The sequence below is a fragment of the Myotis daubentonii genome, chromosome 16 (genome assembly GCF_963259705.1).
Source record: "Myotis daubentonii chromosome 16, mMyoDau2.1, whole genome shotgun sequence".
Classification (NCBI taxonomy): domain Eukaryota; kingdom Metazoa; phylum Chordata; class Mammalia; order Chiroptera; family Vespertilionidae; genus Myotis; species Myotis daubentonii.
Window position 1 is genome coordinate 17751670 of NC_081855.1, and position 24135 is coordinate 17775804.

Sequence of the window (24135 nt, forward strand, 5' to 3'; positions counted from 1 at the left end):
AAGCCTGACACCTCTGGCGGAGGCGTCAGGCCTGGACAAGGGGCCGATCAGGTGATCGGAGGGAGATGGGGGTCTACGCCTCTGGCCGAGGCATCAGGTCTGGGCAAGGGGCAGAGCCAGCAATCGGAGGGATCTGGGGGTCCCTTGCCCAGGCCTGACGCCTGGGCTAGAGGCATCAGGCCTGGGCTGGGGCAGAACCAGTGATGGGGGGAAATGAGGGTCCCCTGCCCAGGCCTGACGCCTCTGTCAGAGGCGTCAGGCCTGGGCAAGGGGCCGATCCTGCGATTGGAGGGTGATGGGGGTCAGCGCCTGAGGGCTCCCAGTATGTGAGAGGGGGCAGGCTGGGCTGAGGGGCACCCCCACCCACCCACCCACACACACACACACACACACACACACACACATCCAGTGCCCGAATATCGTGCACCGGGCCCCTAGTAGTATTAACAATATAATAAATGTGAATAGTAAATAGGTTTAATTCTACTAATAAATGGACAGAAAATCTTAGGTTGGGAAAAAAAATCCAGTTAGAAGCTGTTTATAAGCCATGGTCATATTTTTAAAACAAAACAGCACCAAATCTATCTCTATATATAAAAGCCTAAGCAATCATTACTACCAGTCAACCAGTCACTATAATGCCCAGTGACCACTTATCCCTTCTGGTCAGGACTCATTTCACAATCATAAAAATGAGGAAGTTAGGAAGGCTGAAAGAAGCGGAAAGGGAGGAGGCATATACTGGAGGAGGAGAGCAAAGCTGGCTTGATAGCTAACACCCCAAACACGCAGTCTCAGCCTTTGATCTGATTCTTCTTTACTGCCCAAAGTCAAGGAAATGAGAGATCCCAGAGTATAGACTCCTGGGCTTTCAGACACAGAGACCAGCAGGACTTCACTCATTTATTCGACTCCTACCCCAAGCACCTCTACCCCACTCTCCAGGATTTTACTTTTTTTTTTTTTTTTTTTAAAGTGTACGGTCTTTTTTTTTTTTTTTAATTAAATCTTTATTGTTCAGATTATTACATTTGTTCCTCTTTTTTTCCCCCCCCATATCTCCCCTCCTCCCAGTTCCCGCCCCACCCTCCGCCCTCACTCCCCACCCACTGTCCTCATCCATAGGTGCACGATTTTTGTCCAGTCTCTTCCCACATCTCCCACACCCCTTTCCCCCGCAAGAATAGTCAGTCCATTTCCTTTCTATGTCCCTGATTCTATTATAATCAACAGTTCATTCTGTTCATCAGATTATTTATTCACTTGATTCTTAGATTCACTTGTTGATAGATGCATATTTGTTGTTCATAATTTGTATCTTTACCTTTTTCTTCCTCTTCCTCTTCTTAAAGGATACCTTTCAGCATTTCATATAATCCTGGTTTGGTGGTGATGAACTCCTTTAGGTTTTCCTTATCTGTGAAGCTCTTTATCTGACCTTCAATTCTGAATGATAGCTTTGCTGGATAAAGTAATCTTGGTTGTAGGTTCTTGGTATTCATCACTTTGAATATTTCTTGCCACTCCCTTCTGGCCTGCAAAGTTTCTGTTGAGAAATCAGCTGACAGTCGTATGGGTATTCCCTTGTAGGTAACTGAATTTCTTTCTCTTACTGTTTTTAAGATTCTCTCTTTATCTTTTGCTCTTGGCATTTTAATTATGATGTGTCTTGGTGTGGTCCTCTTTGGATTCCTTTTGTTTGGGGTTCTCCGCGCTTCTTGGACCTGTAAGTCCATTTCTTTCGCCAGGTGGGGGAAGTTTTCTGTCATTATTTCTTCAAATAGGTTTTCAATATCTTGCTCTCTCTCATCTTCTGGCACCCCTATAATTCTGATGTTGGTACGCTTGAAGCTGCCCAGAGGCTCCTTACACTATCCTCACATTTTTGGATTCTTTTACATTTTGCTTTTCTGGTTGGATGTTTTTTGCTTCCTCGCATTTCAAATCATTGACTTGATTCTTGCGCTCCTCTGGTCTGCTGTCGGGCGTCTGTATAATATTCGTTATTTCAGTCCGTGTATGCTTAATTTCTAGTTGGTTCCCCAATATAAGATCGAGGGTCTTATTAGTTTTCGTGTAGATCTCATTAAGTTTATCGGCAGCTTCTAAACAGTTCTTGAGAGACCTTAAAAGTGTGGTTCTGAACTCTATATCTTCCATTGACAATTTTGTCCTGTTTCTTTGTCTCCGCATTTTGTTATGCTTCCTTGGTGCACCCCCTAGTGGTCTTTGTTCGCAGTCTTATAGTTAAACCTTGATTGTTGTAGCTAATTCCAGGGAGGGTTTGACCTCCAGGCCAAGTGGCTATGAGAATCAGCTGTGTCAGCAGTGAGAGAACTTCTGTCCTCTAGGGAGGTGCTAATCTAGCCTTTGCCTGAGGCTATCCGGCAAATGCCTCTGTGCAGGGCTTGGGCGGGGCGGGTCGCACAGGATCAACAGGGTGGGCCAGACAGAGCAGTTATGGCGGCTCTCAGTCCTGTCCCCAGGGGCTCTGCCTGAGTCCCAGCACCCGCTGCAAAGCTCGGAGAGAAAGCTGCACTCGCTCTGACCGAAGCCAGACAGTCCCGCTTCTCCCGTTTGAGTCTGGGTCCCTAAAGACTCGCCCGGATCTGGAGCTCAGAGTCTGTGACTCCCTCCCGATTGAAAACAACAACCGCGCCCTCCGCCGCCAGCCTGCTCCGCACACTCCGCACCTCAGAATTTGACTTCAGCACTGCGCCTCCTCTGAGTGTCCGTGTGCGTTTCTCTTTCCTCCTAGTTGTAGGACTTCCACTCAGCCACTGTCCCTGTGGTTCTGGGTGATGTCTGGTCCGTCTTTTAGTTTCACTTTTGAAGTAGTTGTTCAAAGCAGCAAACTCCGGCGTTAACCTATGCCGCCATCTTGGTTCTCCTCCAGGATTTTACTTTATTCAACTCTGCTCATTGCTGCATGGCAAACCCAAGAATCACAGCCTCCAGAATTTGCACAGGTAACTGGGCTGGGGATGCCGGTGAGACCAAGGGGACAGGGAGGGAGTTAGAGAAAGCAGGGAGAGGGAGCTGTGGGTCTCAAGAGAGACGGAATAGAAAGAGATACAAAAGGGCAGTTGGGAGATTTAATGGCCAAGTGGAAATATTAGACTCTATTCACTTAACTGGATTCGGGTTGAAATATGACAGCCAAACCTCGGTCACAAACTGAGACGCACTCAGCCCCATCTCCAGCCCCATCTTTAGCCCCAGCCTCGCCTCAGTCCTAACCTCATTAAAAACACCATCTTCTCCTTTAACCCCCAAACATAGCTTCAACCCCAAAGTCAACATGAATCTTAACACAAGCCCCAAATTAACTCTCTTCTGTTTCCAGCTTCAGGTCCAAGCGGAAGTATTAACCAGGATCAAAGAAGGAGATGCAAACTCAATTGCTTCCCTACTGTTAGACCCAATCCTAGTCACATATTTAGCTCCAGCTTTACCTTCACCTTCATTCCCACACTCAATCTGACCCCACTTCCAACCTCTGCTGCAAACCTAGGCCCATTCCCATTCCTCTCCCTGACCCTTGGCTCATCCTCAACCTGAACTTCTCTTACCTCGACATCATCCCTGACTTCAGCTCCAACCTCCTCCATCCCCTAACTTCGTGGTTGGAAAACTGCTGCTCGTGAGCCACATGAGGCTCTTTGGCCCCTTGAGTGTGGCTCTTCCTAAGCTTTAGGAGGACCCTAATTAAGTTAATACAATGTACCTACCTATATAGCTTAAGTTTAAAAAATTTGGCTCTCAAAAGTAATTTCAATCGTTGTACTGTTGATATTTGGCTCTGTTGACTAATGAGTTTGCCAAGCACTGCCCTAACTCCATCCCTAGCCTGGTCTCTGGCCCTGCCTCCATTTCAGAGTTGGTTCAAGGATGTCAGTGAAGTATGAAGACCTCCAGTCCTTGGAGAGTGAGAAGAAAAGCCAGGGTTCTAGAAATGGTAAGAGGAAAGGAGAAATGGTGTCTTCTAAAATACTTTTGTTAATATGTTTAGAAGGATATCTGTTGTCATGGTATATCAGCACCTCTACCATGTCCACTGCTGGGCTCTCCCACTCTGAGGGGGCTCCCGTATGAAGAGGATTCACAGTCCTCTGAAGGACGGGATCAGGGTGGACCAAAGCAGTCCTGGCTGCTATACTCTGGGGAAGGTCATGAGCATTTACACTGGGAGAGTGAACAGTCATGTTTGGAAGAAAAACGGTGGCTAACCTGACAATACAGATAAGCACAAGCCTGCTGAGGGCCTGGCTGCCCTGGCTCACTCTGTGTCCTCCTGCCCCCTGTTCCAGGCCTGATGATAAGACCTTACATGTCGTCATCATGTGTTTCCGGGGGAGAGGGGGTCTGTGTGACTGAGAACTTGTGCTGGTCCATGAGGGGTGAGATGCCTGGGCATCCCCTGAACCACAACCTCTCCCCAGCTTTACCTGCACCACTCTTCATCCCTGACATGTCCCTGTGGCCCTCTGCTCCTCCCCCATGTCTCTCCTGTCCTCAACCTCCATGTCCTGATGTCCTCTCCTCTTGCAGGGCTGCCTCCTCCCCCAGCCTTCCTGCAGCATCTCTGCTCTGGCCCCTGGCCCCTTCTGCTCTCTCTGGGCCTCATCCTTCTCCTCATGATTGGCATCCTAGTGATTGGATCCAAAAGTGAGTGTCCCAGGAGGGGCAGGGAAGGGGGCGACAGTGGGGTACAGGAACCCAGGCACTGATGATGACCATGGTGGGTAAAGATGGCTGCTGGCTCTGGTGCTTCCTCATGGGTAATGTAGTCCAAGTGCCTAACCTCTGGAAGCCTGAGTTTCCTCTCTGCAAGCTTGGATAACAACAGTGCCTGTCCCCTGAAGAGGGGTGGCTGTGAGGACCCAATGAGCCAATGTATGTCAAGTGCCCTGCCCAGTGCCAGCACAGAGAGGACTGAGCAATCTTAGCTCTCATTGTCCCACCTGCCTGATCAGATGCCAAGATTCAGAGTGATGTGGAGACCCTGAGAGCAACTTTCAGCAACTTCACTTCCAACACGATGGCTGAGGTCCAGGCACTGCACTCCCAGGGTGAGACTGGCTGGAAGGGGCTCTGGATGGGAGGGTTCATAGTGTGTGTGTGGGGGCTGATCCTGAGCGCTGAGTCCCCATGTCCTCCAGGTGGCAGTTTGCAAACAACAATAACATCTCTGAAAGCTGTGGTGGAAAACCAGGAGCAGGAACTGCAAGCAGGTGAGAGGCCCTCAGGAGTGAGTGTGCGGGGGGTGGGGTTGGGGGGCGGGCTCTCAGGACAGAGGTGCGGGGGGCGCAGCCAGGGGTGCTGAGTGCCCTCCCCTCCAGTCCGTAGCCTGAATGACAAGGTGTTTTCTCTGGAGAGCAAGCTGGAGAGAGAGCAGCAGGAACTCAAAGCAGGTCAGGCCCCTTCTCCCCTGCCCCTGGGCCTGATATGGTGGGAGGGGATGGAGGGCCCTCAGCTGGGCCCCTGCATTGTCCCCACTGCCCTTCTGTGTGTCCCAGGTCATTCTGAAATGCTCCAGGAAGTCCAGCAACTCGTGAAAGGCCTGACCTCCCTGATTTGTCAGCTGGCTGCGCTCAAGAGCAATGGTGAGTGGTGGAGGGCAGTGCCTAGCCCCATATTCTGCCCATGTTGGGCAGCATCTCAGATCCTCCTCCCTTTCCACCTCAGACTCTCAAAATACCTGCTGTCCCACTAACTGGCTGAAGCATGAAGGCAGCTGCTACTGGTTCTCTGGTACTGGGAAGCCCTGGCCCGAAGCTGAGAGGCACTGCCAGCTGCAGACTGCCCACCTGGTTGTCATCAACTCCAGAGAGGAGTAGGTGAGGGCTCAGGTCTGAGCTCAGGTCCTGAGAACTGGCCCCACTAAGGAAACCGTTCTCCACTCTTGCTGCACACTGGTATCACCAGGGAGCTTTAAAACCATGGCGATGTGAGCCCCACCTGAGGGATTTATAATCATGGGCCACACAATGACATTTCATCAAGGATGGACCAAAGAGATAACAGTCGTCTCATAAGATTAGACTACGGCCGAAAATTCCTTTCACCTGGCGGGCAGTAGCCGTCATGGTGTAGTGTAGCACATTGCTCAGGTGTGTGTGCTGATGCTGGTGTGAACAGACCTACCTCACTGCCAGTCATATGTATAAAAGCACAGCACTTACAATTATGCACAGTGTAGTGTACTTGAAAATGGGAATAAACAACTGTTACTGATTTATGCATTTATGATGCTACTAGAGGCCCGATGCATGAAGATTCATGCACATTAAAAGGGGATTGATTAGAGGAAATATTTTAATATTGCTATTTGCCCTTTCTCCGTAATAGAAGTGTCAGAGATGAAAGAAAATTATTAAAATGTATATGAAAATCTTCCTCCTGTCAGAGTCTGGGGTGTGCCACAAGACCCAAAGACAAGTCGCTGCCTACCCATGGCACCTCAAAATGGCACAAGACCCAGACCCAGCCGGCCCCACCCCGGTTGGTGAGATCCAGACCTGGCTGGCCCCACCCTTGTCAAGCCCCGCTGGGTGGGGGGCACAGCCTCAGGTCCCCTGGCCTGGTGCCAGGTGGGGTGTGTGGCCTCAGGTTCCCTGCCAAGCCCCACTGGGCGGGGGGCACAGCCTCAGGTCCCTGCTGATTGCTCGTTAAGGCTCCTTAGGGGAACTAGGCCTCCACTGTGGGTGTAGCCATCTTGTGTTACAGAAACCCCTCCTCCACTGTGGGCGCCACCAGCTTCATGATGGTGTGACGGTCAATTTGCATTTTCCTGCTTTATTAGATTGGATACTATTATTATGATAGAGTGTATTCTTTCTACTTATAAAAAAAGTTTGTTTAAATGTAAGCTGTGTTTTGCTGGCAGCAGCCTCATATCATACACCTTGTGTTTACTGTGTCTCTTTTGTGCATCTTTTCCTCTTGTGTTTGATTTTATCATCTCTTGTGGTTTTGTAAGAGTAACACACCATAGAGGCTGATAACCTAGGAGCAATTTGCCACGGCCTAGGTGTGCGGTAGGCTATCCTATCCAGCTTGTTAAGTGCACTCTATGATGTTCGCACAATGATGGAATCGCCAGTCTCTGTTGTTAAAGCAGAGTTTGACGGCAATTGGCCTGGGCATTGGGATAAACATCCCAAATCCTCTCAACTGATATAATGTACATGTAGAGTTCAGAACTCCTAGTCCAAGGAGTTGGGGAGAAGACATTATTGTCATTCTGTCGTCCCAGATTTTTGTCCAGAAGCACATAGGCTCCTCATATACCTGGATGGGCCTCAGTGATCCTGAAGGAGCCTGGAAATGGGTGGATGGAACAGACTATGAGACCAACTTCAAGTGAGTACATTTGCTTTCTGTGCTCTTCCTCCCCCTTCAGCTCTGCTCCTCGAGGATCTGACCTACAGCCTCTTCTCCCCACCCCCACTCTGTTCCATCTGACTTCCCAACTTGCTGTTGCCTTTCCCCCTCAGGAACTGGAAGCCGGGCCAGCCAGACGACTGGCAGGGGCACGGGCTGGGTGGAGGTGAGGACTGTGCCCACTTCCACCCGGATGGCAAATGGAATGACGACGTCTGCCAGAGACTCTACCGCTGGATCTGTGAGGCCAGCATTAGCAGGTCCAGATAGGAGTGTCTTAGAGCTGCTTCCTGTGGACCATCGAGCCATGGACATGGCAGGGATGGGGACGGGATTCTTCTCCAGACACCCCTGACAAGATCTCTGTGGGAGAGAAATAAGCCCCGGGAGATTGGAGCACTGCCATCATTTTGAACTTTTTTCTCCTTAACTTTCAAAGATTATATAGAGTTCCTAAGGTGTTTTTAAAAATTGAATTTCAGCTTTATTGAGGTATAATTGACATATAAAACTTTAAGTTACTTAAAGTATACATGGTTGTGATTTGATATATATAGTAAAGGAAAGACCCCATCTAGTTAATGAACACATCTATAATTTTACATAATTATTATTATTTTTAATAAATACTTAAGTTCTACTTTCTTAGCAAATGTCACTTATACTATACAGTGTTATCAACTACAGTCACCATGTTATACACTAGAGCCTCAGATCTATTCATTTTATAACTGAAAGTCTGTACCCTTTTACCAACCTCTCCATATTTTATACCCCCACCACCCAGGCAACCACTTTTCTACTATTTCTTACTATGAATATGATATTTTCAGATTCCACATATAAGTGATGCCATGCAGTATCTGTCTTTCTTGGTCTGGCTTATTTCACTTGGTATAATGCCCTCAAAGCCCATTCATGTTGTGGCAAATAGCAGGATTTCCTTCTACCTTGTGAATGAGTAATATTTCATTGCTCATTTATACCACATCTTCTCTATCTATTCATCCACTGATGAACACTTAGGTTGTTCCCATATCTAGGCTATTGTTAATAATGCTACAATGAACACGGGATGCAGATAAACCATTTTCACTTCATTTGCATATATTCCCAGAAGTGGGATTGCTGGATCATATGGTAGTTCTATTTTTAATTTTTGCAGAAAGCTCCTTATTATTTTACACAGTGGTTGCACGAATTTACATTCCCACCAGTAGTACATAAGAGTTCCCTTTTGCTTTGCCAACCCAGACTTGTAACCTTAAAAATAAACTTTATTGAGATACAATTCTCACATAGTAAAATGAACTCATTGAAAGAGTAGAGATGACTTTTGAGAAATATAGATACCTACGTAACTACCACTCCATCAAGGTGTAGAAAGTTTCCTTCATCCCAAAAATCTCCCAGAATTTCATATAAATGAAACCACACAGTATGTACTCTTTTGTGAAACCTTATGCATTACACACAGACTAATTTTAGCAACCATAAAATAACAGAATGAAGAAGCTAGGTGAGGCCTGGGAAAGTCCTGTGTTATAGTGAAAGAGCATTTTCTTTCCTATAGATTGAGTTCCATTATTTTCTGTCACTTAAAAAATGTTTAAACTTAGGGTGATAATGAAAGATGATTCTTTAACTTCTTTGACTATCCCAAAGTTGTTAGGAGAAGCACATAACATCCCCAGTTGTATTGGTTAGTTATTGTTCACAATCTACCCCAATTAGCGGCTTAAAACAATAAACATCTGTTACAGCCCATGAGTCTATAGATCAACTGGGTGTTTTTTGGTCTGACAAGGCTTGACTCACCTTCGCTGGTCTCATTCATGCATTTGAGGCCAGCTGGTGGGTTGGCTGGGAGCTGGTCTAGGACAGTCTCACGTCCATGTCTGCCGGGAGCCGGTCCATGCTTGCTGTTTCAAGGGACCTGGCATATATGGCATACTGTTCTTAATATGTTTGCTCACCTTCTTGGCACTATGTGTTTTAACCAAGGTCTCTGAGAAAGGTTGTTTCCCCAGGTAGGGATTTTCCCCTGAAGTTAGGGAGGGAATAAAACCTCTTAACTAAGTGCCAGGCGGGTAATTAATCACTTTAACTACGAACAATCATGCTTAAACTACATAATCTTTACTCCCTGGAATGGAGATAAGAAACGCCCTAACCTTTGTAATAGAGATTGATAGGATTGAATCAACTGGTATAAATACAGATGTAACAAGACAGCAAGAGACAGAACTTAGAAGACAGAACTTAGAAGACAGAACCAAGAGAGACAGAACCTAGGCACAGAACCTACAAAGAACGTTCTCTAGAGACAGAAGAACTTCACTAGAGAGAACATGGCAAAAGATCCTGGACAGAAACTGGCCACAGAACCTAAAGACAGAACCTAGCGAGAGAACATGGCAAAAGATCCTGGACTGAACCTGACTACAGAAGTTGGCAAGAGAACCTGACTAGAACCTGGTGACTGAACCTGGCTGGAGAACCTGGACAGAACCTGGCTGGAGAACCTAGCAAGAGAACATGTACACAGAACTTGGCTGGAGATCCTGGCTAGAGATCCTGGCTAGGCTGCTGATCAACTGAACGCTGTCTCCGTGCCATTCCTTCTTCGCCGACTCCATCCACACCTTGGGGACCCCTGGACCTGCTGGGGTTGGACCCCAGCACATGTCTGACCTTTGGCTGGCTACGAGCTGGGACAATGGGATGACGGGGTCATTTTGGGCTAGCCTGGGCTGATTCGCATTCTGCCTTTGGACAGGGTTCCAAAAGAGTAACCGGAAGACTGCAAGGACTCTGCAGTCTTAGTTTTGGAACTGAAGCATCACTTCTGGTAACTCCTGTTGGCCAAAGTAAATCACAAGGCAGCCCTGCTTCTAGGAGTTAGGAAATAGAACACCTTTTGATGGGAGGAGCTACAAAGTCATAATGTGGAGAGAATGGGTATAGGGAGGCATGGAGATTGCTACGTTTTTCAATCAAATGGCACACAGGGGAAGCATATTGGGACACCCTGTAAAGAACCAGCCCATAACTAAAGGTTCCCATTAAGAGAGGCCAGGACCCATGCATTCTGGTATTACTTGCACCCAGACAACTGCCTGGCATATAGAAAGGTGTCAATTAAAATTAATTAACAATACAGAGGCTCAGCTGGCATGGCTTAGTGGTTGAGCGTCAAGCTAGGAACCAGAAGTTCACGGTTCGATTCCCAGTAAGGGCATATGCCTGAGTTACAGGCTCGATCCCAGTTTGAGGCGGTGCAAGAGGCAGCTGATCAAGGATCCTCTCTCATCACTGATGTTTCTATCTCTCTCTCCCACTCCTTTCTTCTCTGAAATCAATAAAAATATTAAAAAAATAAAGAGGTTGATATCAGAGGGAAAGTATGGGAAGGACAAAATTATCCCCTGGAGGCAGCACAACCTCACGTTTCCCTGCCCACCAGCAACACATGAAAATCATCAGACTGGGTACCTGGTGAATCACTGAGAACCTTCTTCATGCAAGTCCTCAAGCTCTTTCAGTGACTGAACCTAACCGGCAGCCAGAATGCAGAGGCAGTGGAAGCACACCTTGGAGTGTCTTAGGCCTTTTGCTGACCTGTGCCTGCGCTTGATGTTGTTGGAAGCCAGCTTTGGGGAACATCTTGACCCCTCCCATGCATGCCCAGGCCAAGTAGAGACAGCCACAAATGGTGGATTGCTTTGTTTCTCCAAATAGGTAGCCCAGGGCCAGCCACAGGCAGCATCTGACATCAACATGCACTGGGGTCCTTCCCAGGATGTCCCAGAAGAAACACATCCAGTGGTGGGTTTCAGTCCACATCAGAGCAGGACCCACTTAGCTCCATAAGCAGCATATTCAGACAGAGATCTCAGCAGGCAGCAGACCCTGCTGGGGTGAATTCCACTTAATGTGGTCAGCACCCAGACAGCATCTCATACTCTATGGTTGAGATGAATTCTCACAGTCAGCCAGTCTGAGGTTCAAGCCTATACATGGAGGGGCCAAGAGCAATCAAAACTCAACCACAACAGGATAGCTTACATAACCCACACAAGGAACATTCCCAGAGCACCTTGCTCAGGTTATAAGGGAGACTGTGTAACTGAGCCCCACAGGAAAACTACTACATAAGACCACCATACCAAGACTGGAAATCATAGCAGACCTACCTAATGCATAGAAACAAATACAGAGATGCAGCCAAAATGGGGAGAGGGACCTGCCAGCATTTCTCAGTGGTTAGAGCTTCAGCTCACACACTAAAGGGTCGTGGGTTCAATTCCTGGTCAAGGGCATATACCTGGGTTGCAGATTCAATCCTGGCCCAATTAGGGGCACATGTGGGAGGCAACCAATTGATGTCTCTCTCTCACAATAGTGCTTCTCTCTCTCTCTTCCCTCCCCATTCCCTTCCACTCTCACTAAAAATCAGTGGAAAAAATATCCTACGGTGAGTATTAACAACACCAACAAAAAATTAAAAATGGGGAGACAAAGAAACATCCCCAAATAAAAGAACAGGAGAAATTCCCAGAAAAAGAACTAAATGAAATGGAGGCAAGCAATCTACCAGATACAAAGTTCAAAACAATGACTATAAGGATGCTCGAGGAACTTAGGGAAAGAACGGATGAACTCAGTGAGAACATAAACAAAGAGATAGTAAGCATATAAGAGCACATAGAAACTATAATAAAGAACCAGTCAGAAGTGAAGAATACAATATCTGAAATGAAGAATTACACTTCAAAGGAAGGTATAAATTGTGGTTTAGGTGAAGCAGATGATCAAATCAGTGATTTGGTAGACAAAGTAGCAGGAAACACCCAATCAGAACAGAAAAAGAAAATAATAATTAAAAAAAATAATGATAGTCTAAAGCAGCGGTTCTCAACCTGTGGGTCGTGACCCCTTTGGCAGTCGAACGACCCTTTCACAGGGGTCGCCTAAGACCATCCTGCATATCAGATATTTACATTATGATTCAAAACAGTAGCAACATTACAGTTATGAAGTAGCAACGAAAATAATTTTATGGTTGGGTCACAGCATGAGGAACTGTATTTAAAGGGCCAGAAGGTTGAGAACCACTGGTCTAAGGGAGCTCTGGGACACCATGAAGGATAACAGTATCCACATCATAGGGGGACCAGAAGGAGAAGAAAGAGAGCAAGAAATGGAGAACCTTTTTGAAGAAATGATGGAAAACTTACTAAACCTGGTGAAGGAAAAAGACACACAAGTCCAGGATGCAAAGAGAGTCCCAAATGATATGAATCCAAAGAGGTTCACACCAAGACAGATCATAATAAAAATGTCAAAGGTTACAGACAAAGAAAGAATTAAAAGCAGCAATAGAAACACAGGTAATTACCTAAAAGGAGCTCCCATAAGACTGTCAGCTAATTCCTCAACAGAAACATTTCCGGCCAGAAGGGATTTACATGAAATAGTCAAAGTTATGAGAAACAAAGACTTATAATCAAGACTATTCTAACCAGCAAGGCCATTATTTAAAACTAGAGGCCCAGTGGATGAATTTGTGCATGGGTTGGGTCCCAGCTTCCCGCAGTGCAATGGCGGGTGGGAACTGTGGGCCCTGGCTGCCTGTGGTGCTGCAGTGGGAGGGAGCTGTGGGAATAGAGCCATGCTGCCATCGGACTGGCCTCTGGGTCCCTCCCCCCGCCCACAGGATCTGGGGAACCAGAGCCATGCTGTGATGGGACTGGACCCTACCTGAGGGGTCCCACATTGTGAGAGGGTGCAGGCTGGGCTGAGAGATCCGCCCCCCGGCCCCCAAGTGCATGAATTTTCATGCACTGGGCCTCTAGTGTTATATATTTCTTACTCATTTATTGTATCTGTCACCCACCAGAATGGAAGTTCTATGAGGGCAGGACCACTTCTATCTGTTCATAGTTCACACTGTTCTCCCTTTGCCTAAAACTAGGGTGAGTGTCTGGGAGGGAAAATCCTGTGTACCAGTCCTTTAAAAAAGGGGCTTTGTCCCTGGGTGGTTCAGGTCTCTGGCTACTGGAAGCACAGATGCTGGTTGGTGCATGGTGGCTATTCCCAGTTGTGGCTGTCCAGGTTGGTGTGCCCTGCCTAGTGTCCAGGCCTCTCTCCTCTCTGGGGGAACCCTCTGCTCCCTTGGCCCGCAGCTCCTGGGTGCTGGGCCAGCGCCCATTGGCTCCTTGCCTTTCCTACCAGTTTTGAGGAGGTCTCTGCCATTCCTAATTTAAAAGTCTCCTCTTCAGCCAGTCTTCAGCTGGTATTTTAGGGTGACTATTCCCCAGTATAGTTCAGTTCTAGTTAAATTCTGGAAGGAGGTGGGAGAAAGATTCACCTACTCTGCTGCTATCTTCCAATTCCCTCTCCCATGATTCTGCGGGAACTGAATGGTTAATGTGTTGCTCAAAGTTTGTTCATTATCTCCAGATCCTTCTGTCCCAATCTGGACAGGTATCCTACTGTCCTTCACCCTCTTCCCTCCTTCTGTGAAGAGTGAACAGAGCTAGGCCAGAGCTGGGGGAGCTTGGTGGCTCAGGCCCCAGAGGAAGCTCAAAGTCTAGACCATGGGTGGGCAACCCCTGGCATGCGTGCCAAACATGGGACGCGAAAACCTCTCTTATAATCTTCCATTTACAATTTTTGTGAACATTTGAATGACTTAAATGTTAAATTATAAGGAACTGGCAAGACACTTGATGTTTTGTTTGGTTACATAAAGGCTTTTGAAAAGAAACTGGAAGTCTTTAAGAGGGATGTAGGTGGTGAGAGATTTAGATATTTCCCAAACCTCAAGAGGCACATCAAAGACCTCCCAAAAGATGACAGAACAGACTTTCAAAGCCTTCAAAAGCTGTTTTTAAACACCATCGAGTCAACTATTGAGCAGTTCTTCTCAAGATTTGTGAAATTCAGAGAACTGGAAGAGACAGCAAAATTCATGAGGTTTCCAGACAGCATGAAACTGGAGGAACTAAACTTACAAATATTTTCATGGCTAGACATGGCTGAGTTTGAAATGCAGTTGATTGAATTTCAGAGTAGCTCAATTTGGAAGCAGAAATGTATTGACCTTAGAGTTGACCTGGAAAACATTGTAAAAAAAGCAATTAGAGACAGGAGTACCAGAGAGAAGTGTCGAAAACGAACCTAGTGAGGACTTGGAATGCCATTCCAGAAAATTTTTTCTGTTTAAAAAACTTTGCAACAGTGTTACTATCCATGTTTTCATCCACATACACTTGTGAATCTGTGTTCTCAGTGATGAATTTTGTTAAGTCTCCTAATAGGAGTAGCCTGACAGATGAAAGTAGTAGCTTGTGCATATCTCTGAAGGTCACAAAATATAAACCTGAGGTAAAATCTCTGTCATCAGTGATGCAGCAGCAAAAGTCCCACTGATAATATCAAATGGAGTCATAAAGTTTTCTGTCGGATTATCAGTGTACATGTATACATTAAAAAATAAATGTATTTTTCATCATCATATACTGTGTTTTTGTCACTCGAATGAATTTTATTATTTCTTCAAGGTTCTTCACATACGTACGCCTTAAGAGATATCAAGTAGGCATAACATGTTCTCAAAAAATTAGGGTCGCCACACAGAAGAATTTTGAGTCAGAGATTTTGCTGGTTTTGGCACGCACTCACAAAAAGTTGCCCATTCCTGTTCTAGACACTTGGGTTACGATTGAAGAAGAACTGAGAAAAGGCTCTTCTGGATCTGGGTGTGCAATGGTGGAGACAGCATCATCCCTGGGAAATGCTGATGCAGGAAGTAAAATGGGGTGTGGGGCAAAGAAGAAGCAAGAGACTGTACCTATGGACTCCTCTGGGAAGGGTTCCTCTCCACAATGGCAACAATGAGGAAGTCAGGGGAGCTCAACAGAAGCTGAAAAGGACACACCCGGGAGGCAGATGGGGTGGTGGTGGGGAAGGGGAGGGGTGCGGTGTGTGAAGGGGGAGCAAAGCTGGCCTTATATATAGCTTCTTCACTTGCACAATCTCTGCCTGGGTTCCAATGATCATTTACTGCCAAAGTTGAGGAAAAGGAAGATCCCAGGTTATAGACTCCTGGGCTTTTAGACACAGAGACCAGCAGGACTCCAGCCACAAACCTGACTCCTCCCTCGCTCACCACTACCCCACTCTCTAGGATTTCATTTTATCCAACTCTGCTCATTGCTGCGCTGCAAACCCAAGAATCACAGCCTCCAGACTTTGCACAGGTAACTGGCTGGGGATGCAGGTGAGACCAAGGGGACAGGGAGGGAGTTAGAGAAAGCAGGGAGAGAGGGCTGTGGGTCTCAACTGGGACTGAATAGGAAGAGATATAAAAGGGCAGCTTGGAGAGTCAATGAGCTGGTGGAGATTTCAGACTCTATTCACATAACTGCTTTGGGTTGCCCCATCTCTAGCACAGCTCTAGCCCCATCTACAGCCTCCAGCCTAAATGCAGCCCTAACCCCATTACAAACACCAGCACCAACCCAACTCTCTTCAATTTCCAACATCAACATCAAACTTAGGCCCCACTCCATCCATGGCATCAACATCAGTATTGACCCCAGTCCTAGGAGGAGACACAACCTTACTTCATCCCCAATGTAAGATCCAGTCCTAGTAATTCCTTTAGCTCTAACTTTACCTTTACCTTCAATCCCACATTCAACCCAATCCCAGCCCAAAGACCAATCCTGACCTTACTTCCAACCTCTGCTGCAAACCCAGGCCCATTCCCATTCATATCCCTAACCCTGGTTCATCCTCAACCTGAAATTCTTCTCTTACCTCAACCCCAGCCCTGACTTCAGCTCTAACCTAGTTCCAGCCTTCCCTGTCTCCTATCTCCAGCCTCAGCCTGGTCACTGGCCCTGCCTCCATTTCAGCGCTTACAGCCTCAGAGTTGGCCCAAGGATGTCAATGAACTATGAAGACCTCCAGTCCTTGGAGAGTGAGAAGAAAAGCCAGGGTTCTAGAAAGGGTAAGAGGAAAGGAGAAATGGTGTCTCCTAAAATACTCTCTTAATATGTTTAGAAGGATCTCTGCTCTCACAGTGTATCTGCACCTCTACCATGTGCACTGCTGGGGTCCCCGACACTGCGGGTGTTAGGCTCTAGCTCCTGGTGGTTGCAATATGAAGAGGATTCGAGGACAGGATCAGGGTGGACCAAAGCAGTCCTGGCTGCTATACTCTGGGGAAGGTCATGAGCATTTACACTGGGAGAGTGAACAGTCATGTTTGGAAGAAAAACGGTGGCTAACCTGACAATACAGATAAGCACGAGCCTGCTGAGGGCCTGGCTGCCCTGGCTCACTCTGTGTCCTCCTGCCCCCTGTCCCAGCCCTGATGATAAGAACTTACATATTGCCAACGTGTTGACATAGGGATGAGGGGCCCAGGTATCGTGTTGACATAGGGATGAGGGGCCCAGGTGACTGAGAACTTGTGCTGGTCCATGAGGGGTGAGATGCCTGGGCATCCCCTGCACCACAACCTCTCCCCAGCTTTACCTGCACCACTCTTCATCCCTGACAGATCCCCGTGGCCCTCTGCTCCTCCCCCATGTCTCTCCTGTCCTTAACCTCCATGTCCTGATGTCCTCTCCTCTTGCAGGGCTGCCTCCTCCCCCAGCCTTCCTGCAGCATCTCTGCTCTGGCCCCTGGCCCCTTCTGCTCTCTCTGGGCCTCATCCTTCTCCTGATGATTGGTATCTGCGTGATTGGATCCAAAAGTGAGTGTCCCAGGATGAGCAGGGAAGGGGGCGACAGTGGGGTACAGGAACCCAGGCACTGATGATGACCATGGTGGGTAAAGATGCTGCTGGCTCTGGTGCTTCCTCATGGGTAATGTAGTCCAAGTGCCTAACCTCTGGAAGCCTGGGTTTCCTCTCTGCAAGCTTGGATAACAACATGCCTGTCCCCTGAAGTGGGGTGGCTGTGAGGACCCAATGAGCCAATGTGTGTCAAGTGCCCTGCCCAGTGCCAGCACAGAGAGGACTGAGCAATCTTAGCTCTCATTGTCCCACCTGCCTGGTCAGATGCCAAGGTTCAGAGTGATGTGGAGACCCTGAGAGCAACTTTCAGCAACTTCACTTCCAACATGATGGCTGAGGTCCAGGCACTGCACTCCCAGGGTGAGCCTGGCTGGAAGGGACTCTGGATGGGAGGGGTCGTGGTGGGGGAGGGGGGCTGAATCCTGAGCACTGAGTCCCCCTGTCCTCCAGGTGGCAGTTTGCAAACAACAATAACATCTCTGAAAGCTGTGGTGGAAAACCAGGAGCAGGAGCTGCAAGCAGGTGAGAGGCCCTCAGGAGTGAGTGTGCGAGGGTGGGGGCCAGGCTCTCAGGACAGAGGTGGGGGGGCGCAGCCTGGGGTGCTGAGTGCCCTCCCCTCCAGCCCGCAGCCTGAATGACAAGGTGTTTTCTCTGGAGAGCAAGCTGGAGAGAGAGCAGCAGGAACTCAAAGCAGGTCAGGCCCCTCCTTCCCCGCCCCTGGGCCTGATGTGGTGGGAGGGGATGGAAGGCCTTCAGTTGGGCCCCGGCATTGTCCCCGCTGACCTTCTCTGTGTCCCAGGTCATTCTGAAATGCTCCTGGGAGTCCAGCAACTGGTCAAAGGCCTGAACACCCTGCATTGTCAGCTGGCTGCGCTCAAGAGCAATGGTGAGTGGTGTGGAGGGCAGCGCCTACCTAGCCCCATATCCTGCCCATGTCCCACTGGCAGCATCTCAGAACCTCCCCACTCCCACCTCAGGCTCTCAAAATACCTGCTGCCCCATTGGCTGGCTGGAGTATGAAGGCAGCTGCTACTGGTTTTCTCTCTCTCAAGTGACCTGGCCCCAGGCCGAGAAGTACTGCCAGCTGAAGAACGCCCACCTGGTGGTCATCAACTCTAGAGAGGAGCAGGTGAGGCCGCACCTCCCCAGCAGGAGGCGCCTCTGGCATGCAAACCCTGGGCGGCTGGATCGGGTGCTTTATCATTTTTTAACCTGGGGAAGAGTCCAGAAGCAGCAGGCAGGCAGGACGCTGGGCGGTTCATAGTGGAGCAGCCACTGATCTAAGAGGTGGAAGGTTACAGCCAGGAGCTCGGGCAAAGGGGCAGCAGCCAGGTGAGCAGGGGGTGAGGGGCAGTTCAGGAGACAGAACGCAAAGATGAACTAACTAAAGGCAGGACTCGGGTGCAGAGCGCCGAGGGGCACTGAGAGTCCTTCTCGCTGTGTGCCGGCCTGGGATTTGGCGGGCAGTTGGGTGAAAGGGGCAGAGAGGGCAGGAATCCCACGGACAGGGGGTTACTGGGTCCCTCCAAGGCCCTTCAGGTCTCACCTGCCCACTGCCACCTCCACACCACAACCCCAAACACCAACGTTCACAGGGAAGAGCTAACCTGTTAGAATAGGCGGGGCTTTAACACACACACACACACACACACACACACACACACACACACAGGATGGTCATGGTAACATTTACCGAGTCCTTACTATGTGACAGGCACTTTCATATATATTCACTCCCTTAATCCTCACAACCCTACCAGGTAGGTACTCTTACCATCCCCACTCGGAGGAAGGGAGAAAGGAGGGAACTGGGAACAGGGGAGCTAAGGGACTTGCCAGGCAGCTAGCAAGTCAGGATGGAGCCAGAATTCAGAGCCAGTCTGCCTCCTCCGCCAGTGTTTTCACTACCACATGTTGCCTGAATGATTACAAGCATATTTGGCTTTACCGACCAGGCTGAAACAGCCTGTTTCAATCCATTTGGACCTACACCAATGTCAGTTCCATGTGGGCCAACCCAAGATGTCAGTGCTCTGTGATCTGGCGCCCAAGTTCTTGATGATACAACTTCATGGCGGACCTGTCCCTTCATCATTCTGACGTGAACGTCAGTGTATGCTTTAATGCTTTTGCCTTGAATTCATCTTTATGCAACACAAATAGAACGGACCTTGATCTCTGTTCCCTCGCATTGGCTGAATGTATCTCTGGCCATCTTTTCATTTCCAACCTGTTATTTACCATGAATTGGGAGGTGAATTCTCCTGGACTATCTTCTCTGATCCCTTGGCACTACAGTGGGGCCTTGACTTACGAGTGTCCCAACTAACGAGTTTTTTGAGATACCAGCTGTCTCTCGGCCAATTTTTTGCATTGAGTTGATAGAGTAATTTGAGTTAACGAGCTCCTTAACGAGCCCCGTCATGGAACGAATTAAACTCGTAAGTCAAGGCCCCACTGTATTTGATTCCTCCCATCAGTCTTTGACACAGAGGCATGGGTTTTGATGATTTGCACTCTTAGTTCTGTTATGTAGCTTCTGGAGGGGGGGATGGGAAGAGGGGACTAGGCAGCAGCAACTAGAAGGTCTTGTCTCCAGGCACTTTCCCTCCACCTCTGCTGACTCCTCGGAATTTGGGGAACAGCCCAGCAGCCTCTCAGGACGCTTATAATGCTCTGTTTGGGATGAAGGCTTCTCAGCCTTGGCTCTGTATTATAAGCCTTTATACTTGATGAGTTTAAAGATTCTGATTTCATTAACCTTGGGTTCCTCTGGAGCATTCAGACTTTTAAAAGTTACCCCAACTGATGCCTTTGTGCAGCCAACTTTAAAGTATTTTTCCTATAGGTTGTGCTTAAGTTTTGTTTTTTTTTTGTTTTTTAAAGTGAATGAGTCTTTTAACGGTGTGTATCTCATTAATTTCTAATAGCTATGCTTAATCTTAATCTGTCTTTTTTCTGTTTACATTTGTTGTGTGAGATATGTTCTTTTTGTCTTCTCTCCCCGTGGTATTTTGAACTAGATGTAGTTTATTCTTAGTTATACAAGTGATTCCTTTTATAACTTTCAATGATGGGCTGAAAGTTATTGGCTTCAAAAAAAACAAGGAGTTTATGTAACATTCCATATGAAAGATGAGAAAACCAGCACACTTATTCACATACCTCATTCTTCCCTTTTAAAACTGAGATTTAACCGACATATAACATTGTATAAATTTGAGGTTACACATGTTGGTCTGGTACGTTTACATATCGCGATATGATGACTATACTAGAGTTAGCTATCACCTCTTGTCACATAATTATCATTTCTTTTTCTGTGTTGAGAACAGTGAAGATCTAGTCTCTTAGCCACTTGGACCTTTATAATCCTCATTCTTTTCTCTCCTCGATTCCTTAAGTGTTCTGCCTGAAGAGTTGGAACGTTTTCTATCTTTAAATTTTGTAAATATCCAGATATATAAGTTGGTTGCTCATTCTATACTTTTGCTCTGAGGCCAGGAGAGTCCTTTTAATGTGTAAACTTAGGTTTCCTCACTTTGGAGAAGATTTTCCTGAGGCATGCATGTGAACATTCTTTTCCTTGTCCATTTGTTCCCTTTTTCCTGGGAACACGTCACCCAAAGGATGCCCACTGTCCGCCTCCACAGCCCCCATCTTGCTGGCGTTCTTCCCATCTTGCTCTTCCCTCTGCATCCGGGTCCCTTTCTCAGGCCCGTCCTTCATGTCTCAGACTTGGTTCCCTGCTGAGGTCCTGGGTTGTTTTAGAAATCTAAAGTCTTCTCTTGCATTTATTCTCTTTCTCATTCTATTGTGTGATCTTTCTTTTTGAATATCCTCCTGGATGTTTTATGGCATTCATCTCCTCTTTAATTTTTTGAGGCTGTAAAGGAGTTGCTCTCCAACATCGCCCTCTGGCCTAAAACATGCCTTTCATTCAAAGCATAGTTTTCACCTCTCTTTTTGATATCACCATTCTTTTTCCTCCTCCTCTTCCCCCTCCTCATTTTTGCATAAGTTCCATGATCATTTTCACCTTGGCCACTTTTATGAATGGGCACCGTTCTTTCTTGCCTGTTATTTACTATGAATTGGGAGGTGAATTCTCCTGGACTGTTTTCTCTGATCACCTGGCACTATTTGATTCCTCCCATCAGTCTTTGACACAGAGGCCTGGGTTTTGATGATTTGTGCTCTTAGTTCCGTTCTTCAGCTTCTGGGGGTGATGGGAAGAGGGGACCAGGCCAGCAGGCAGCAGCAACCAGAAGGTCTTGTCTCCAGGCACTTTCCCTCCACCTCTGCTGACTCTGAATTTGGGGAAGAGCCCCAGCAGCCTCTCCGGACGCTCCATCCTGCACAGGACATTGTCCTATGTGCAGGATTCTAGGACTCCAGGATGCTCCTGTGTCTGCCCTCTGAGGAGGTGACTGACTGTCATCTTAGTTGTGTCTCCAGGAGGTGAGAGTGGAATTAGGAATTTCCCCGCAACTGCCGTTGGAGACCCTTTACACGCTGCCAAAGGGAACTAACTGTGGGGTGTGTATGTTGGTGAACCATCCATCTGCTTTCTCCACACTCACCCTCATACCAGGGCAGCCTCCTATTTTCAGCACCGACAGCCAGTCCCCTTGTAGCTAAGGCATCCTGGGGCTCTGGGCAGTGGGTCCAAATGGAAGCCCCAGGACCCGGTGAACCGCTGGAGATGACAGCTACACAGAAGCAGGAGCGGGGCAGAAGCCCCTGAGGGGCAGTGACACCGACGGCTCCGGGGGGCAGCTGGCACAGGGGCCAGAGTCAGGATCCCGAGAGGACTAAGTCCAGGTGGCAGCCAGGGGTTGAGGATGAAGTCGGGGTGTCACAAAGTGAGCACTGCATTGACTTAGGGGGCTCTACCAGCCACCGTGAGGTCCTTACATCAGAAGCATTAGAGGGCTTCTGAGGGTTAGATAAAATAATACCCATGAAGCACGTAGTAAATGATCTCAGAACAATAGCTAAGGCGACAAAGGAAAAAGCGAGGACCTAGTTTTGCTGGGGGCTGATGCTTCACCTTGGGGCAGATAGGCTGGGCAGGCTGAGGGCCCCCAGCTAATGCCTGCACGGAGCCCAAGGGACTAGACACTCCATTCCACGTTTTTTCCAGAGATTCATTGCACAGCACTCAAGCTCCTTTTACACCTGGATAGGACTCACTGAGAGCGATGGCTCCTGGAAGTGGGTGGACGGCACAGACTATGGGAACAGCTACAAGTAAGTGCCCCTCCCCGCCCATCCATCCTTAGGGACCAAATTCCCCAACCCTCTCCCCTGCAGACGCCCAGCCTCCCAGGCTGCAGCCTCTGCTCCCTGAACTCTCCAAGGCTGTGCTTTTGTGAGGTGGGTGAGGGTTGCTGGGATGGGGTGGTCAGTCTGAGCTCTGTCTTGCATTCCTAGGAACTGGGCCATTGGTGAACCAAACAACTGGCAGGGGCACGGGGAGGGCAGAAATGAAGACTGTGCCGAAGTCCTGCCTGGTGGGCGCTGGAACGACGATTTCTGCCTGCATATGCAGCGCTGGGCGTGCGAGATGACTCGCAACATCACCGGCTAGGAGCCCTGACCCCAGCAGATCTCCACCTGCACCCACCCCTACCCTGCTCCCAGCTTCTCTACTGGGGATTTGGAAGAAAGGAAGAACAGGCAGAGGCATTGGGAGGAGCTGAGGGAAGATGGAACAAAATGGTTTCAGAATCGCAGACCCCGGGACACAGATCCCGCCTCCTCCTGCTACTCACTGTGAGGGCTACCATTTCCAGCCTCCTCGGTGGAGAAGGAAAAAATAAACACTTGACACTGTGTGGACTGGTTATTGGGAACTGGGAATGCAGGGTGCAAAGAAGAGGGGGCGCAGAGGGTCTGGGAGGAGGTTTATTCCTAGACAGCTTCTCCTGGGTCCCCAATCCTGAGGGACATGGACCAGGGAGGGGACAGAATAGCTGGGAGCAGCATTCAGTGGAAGGCACAGGGGCTGGGGGTGCGGAAGGAGCTGGGCTGGGCTGGGCCAGTGGGAGGGGCCTCCCACAGCCTGAGGGGCTCCTGTAAGAAGCACTTTCCCTGCAGCTGGGGTCTCCACCAGAAGTGGCTTCAGGGGCACCCCACTCCCCTCAGCCTGGGAGCTGTGGCCTGGGCCGCAAGGCCGGTGAAGAATGTTGTAAGAGAGGGAGGGCTGGTGGCACCCTGTCCTGCTGTTTTCAGTGGCGGCCTCTTTGTGACCCAAACAGATCTAGACCGATGTCCAGCACAGGGTGTCCCCGACATGTCCACTGCGGGCAGACCTCATCCTCCAACATCATCCAAAACCAATCTTAGAAGGGTTTTCAAGCAATTCCATTTCTCGTTTATTCTTATTACAAAAGTAACATATCCAATTAGTGAAAAATATTTTAAAGACACACACACACACACACACACACACACACACACACACACACACAGATTTATTACAAGGAATTGGCTCCTGTGATTATGGAGGTTGACAGGCCCAAGTCCTGGGGTGAGCAGACCAGCTGGAGGCCCAGGGGAGCGATGGTGGGATGACAAAGGCAGCAGCCCGAACGCCCAGGGGGTGATGTCTCCCCTGAGTCCAAAGGCAGGAAAAGCCAAGGTCCCCATTCGGAGCGGGTCAGGCAGGAGGACCTCTGTGGGGACACAGAGGCTCAGCCTCTGGTTCCATGCAGGGCTCCAACGGTGGGAGGAGGCCCACCCCTTGGGGAGAGCAATCTGCTTTCCCAACTCAAACGTTCCTCACGTGGAAACACCCTCCCAGGCCACCCAGATAGGGCTGACCCAATTCCAGGCACCTGTGGCCCAGTCACGTGGACATGAATGGTTTCCTGTGGGTGTGCCCTGCGTACGTGCACATTTGCAACACTGCACTGCCCTGCGCAGCG

At 48.6% G+C, this 24135-nt stretch overlaps 1 pseudogene; it reads left to right on the forward strand.

The window, feature by feature from the left end:
- Window positions 1-2916: 2916 nt before the first annotated feature.
- LOC132218104 (C-type lectin domain family 10 member A-like) lies at window positions 2917-23026 on the forward strand (annotated as a pseudogene).
- The last annotated feature ends 1109 nt before the right edge of the window (window positions 23027-24135 follow it).